At 42.1% G+C, this 2865-nt stretch overlaps 1 non-coding gene across 1 annotated transcript; it reads right to left on the bottom strand.

The window, feature by feature from the left end:
* Positions 1-1641: 1641 nt before the first annotated feature.
* Positions 1642-1743, bottom strand: LOC114600015 (U6 spliceosomal RNA). Its single transcript, XR_003707425.2, has one exon. It is a non-coding gene; the product is annotated as a U6 spliceosomal RNA (small nuclear RNA).
* Between the last annotated feature and the right edge of the window lie 1122 nt (positions 1744-2865).

The following is a 2865-nucleotide window of genomic DNA, read 5'->3' as shown; positions in this document are numbered from 1 at the left end:
GGGTTGTTGAGTCTGAATTCATATGTTAAAGAACAATGATCTCAAAGTCTGTAGCCCATGAAAGCTTATGGCGAAATAAATTTGTTAGGATGCTACATGACACTTTCTGGCATATTTGCTGCAAACATGCTAAAACGACTAGTACTCAGGAATTTGCCTTTATGCTTCTATCCCCCACCAACCCCCACCTCCATGTTATGTTCACACCCAGTCAGCAATCAGAAGAAACAACACACAGAGAGGACAAATGCTGATGTTAATCAAAGAATCAATGTAGAATAGTAATGTAATAATCATTCATTCATACATTCATTTTTATACACTTGTTTCTCAAATGTGACTCAAAGCAACTTAAATCAAAATGTAAGAAGGCATCATTTTTCATTCTGCCCTGTACTTGTCACATGCAGAAGAGTTTCCGTTCCACTGCAGTTCGCCTTCCAACAAAAAGTATTGGAGGAAATAGCAGCAGGTGGGAAGTGGAATCAATTGCATGTTGTTTATGGTCTGAAAGCAGCAGCCACGACAGAGAACACTGATCATATTTGCTGGATTGATTTCCGTTCTGGGCATAGGACAAACAAATGAACACTGTCAGTTTCCACTCCCAGTTCCATTTTCCTTGGAATTCTCCAACATCCCTAGTGTAGAAGAAGGTTGTGATGGCTGCATAAGGGGATCCCATGCCAGGGCTACTATTGGTTATAATAAATCAGGCTGATCGCCTCCCCCAGATGCATACACACTCCCAGCCTAATCCCAAAACTTGCTGGGGCAGCACATAAGTGTAAGTAATTAGAATGAGGTGTATCAACAGCTATGCTGTTGTGGTTTCACAGCACAGGATGCTAAGCCGGTGCTGCAGGGACCTTATGCCAGCACTGCAGACAGATAGGGCTGCTGATTTATTTATTTTTACTGGCCCTGCTCCTGGGCTTTTAACAGCAGAAAAGAAAACGGGCAAAAAAATTAAGCAGAGGCTTCTGCCTGTCGTGCCGAAGGAACTTCAACCCCTTAATTTTCTGTTTACGAGGTTGTTGTTAAAGGTTTGTTGTGCAGGGAACTCTGAAGAAGTGCTCCCAGCCAGCTCAGAAGTGGAGCATGGCTCTCACTTATGCTGTATTCAGCTTGGGCCGTGCTGCTTCAGGCTTACTTAAGGATTGCTTTGACGTGGAATTTTCTTCAAACAGCAGGCCTTCCTTGTAACAAACTGCCCTGTGTAGTTTATTTAAGGAGCTCAAACCTACACGTCTCTCCTTTCATCTTTACAGCTCTGGTTTTTGAAGCCACTTCAGAGGAAGCCACTGCAACGATGAACCTTATAACGAAGCGTATGGTTACACTTTGCTTTTCTTGCTTGAACGTGACTCCTGATGTTGGTCCATAACATTAAGTACAGTTGCATTTCATTGAGGCACCAGTCCTTGAAGGACCGGCCCTACCATTAGGCAAAGTGAAGTGGCTATCTCAGGAGGCAGGCGCTGAGGGGCAGGTAGTGGGCTCAGCTGTGCGTGCAATGCTGCCTCCTCTATGCCCTCTAAGTTCAACCTGTTGTTAGGGATGTTGGGGAATTCTAGCAAAAAAAGAGAGAGAAAGAAATGGGAGCAGAAATGGCTAAAATCTGCTTAATCATCCCTGTTCCAGAATGGAAACCAACCCAGCAAATACAATCAATATTTGTGCAGGGGCCATGCTAATTTTCTCTGTATCGTTCCAATTTTAGTATATGTGCTGCTGAAGCTGTTGTTGCTTTCAGTTCACAAACAATATGTAATTGATTACATTTCTTCTCCATTTGCATTGTGTTTCCATTGTATTGAAATGAATAGGGTGGAATAACGTAATGACAACATTATATATGTGATTTTGCCACTGTGGACAGTGAAATGAATAATGTAATTTTTGATGGAAGACAAACTGCAGTGGAGCAGAAACAGTGGTGCATGCAATGAATACAGGGCGGAACGGAAAATGATGCCTTCTTACATCCCTGTCTGCTGTCCTCAGGTATACTGGAGGACACTGTCCCATCACCAGTGATGAGATAAGTTTCAGCTCCAGCTTCTGTACATGGAATGAGGAAGGTACCATCTTGTCCTCTGCCTTAGGTGGAAACATACCTTGGGCTGCCGCTCGTTCCTTACTTTCTGCTCCCTTGAGTGAGTTAATTACTCAGCAGTCACCTCTTTTTCACAGCTTTTTGAAAAGGAAAAGAAACACTACCCAAGGCTCCTTCCTTCCTTTGGTAAACCAGTAAGCTTACCAAATAGGTAACTGTACAAACTGTATTTAAATATTAGTACCTTTATGAAGGCAATAAAGCTGTCATGTCAAAACGATACTTCTCTCGTTAGTTTAAGGTACAACAGGACTGAGAAAAATGACACAAGGAGGGGAAATCAATTTGCTTGATGAAATAAACTAATTAGGTAAATTACACATCTATGATGATGTTAATCGTGCAAGCAACATGTCTTGTCGTGTTTCGACACTTCGCTACTTTCGCTGACTGTGTCTCTGTGCCATTTATTAGGAAGAACAATGAAGAACCCTACATGAATATGCCTTTGTGAGGGAAATGAAAACTGGAATGTGAGTGGTTGGCCTATTAAGAGATCCCCTGCGTCTTTATTAGCAAAATCCCTGGGTTCCAGATTGCATAGATGCATATGCAAGTAGGATTCTTTGTGCATAGACTTCCCCTCATCAAATGCCCATGCCAGTGCTATTTCCTGCAGATTCTCCAGTTTTCTGCCTCTTTCGCAATGCACTTTAAAATTTCTTAATACTTTTGGTGGGATCGGGCTGAGATTTATTTAGCATTGTAAGGTTGGTATAGTTGTGTTTTTCTACCCATTAAACATT

The sequence above is a fragment of the Podarcis muralis genome, chromosome 5, assembly GCF_964188315.1.
Source record: "Podarcis muralis chromosome 5, rPodMur119.hap1.1, whole genome shotgun sequence".
Taxonomy (NCBI): Eukaryota; Metazoa; Chordata; class Lepidosauria; order Squamata; family Lacertidae; genus Podarcis; species Podarcis muralis.
The sequence above is the reverse complement of the archived record's forward strand: the minus strand, read 5'-3'. Positions and strand labels throughout refer to the sequence as shown.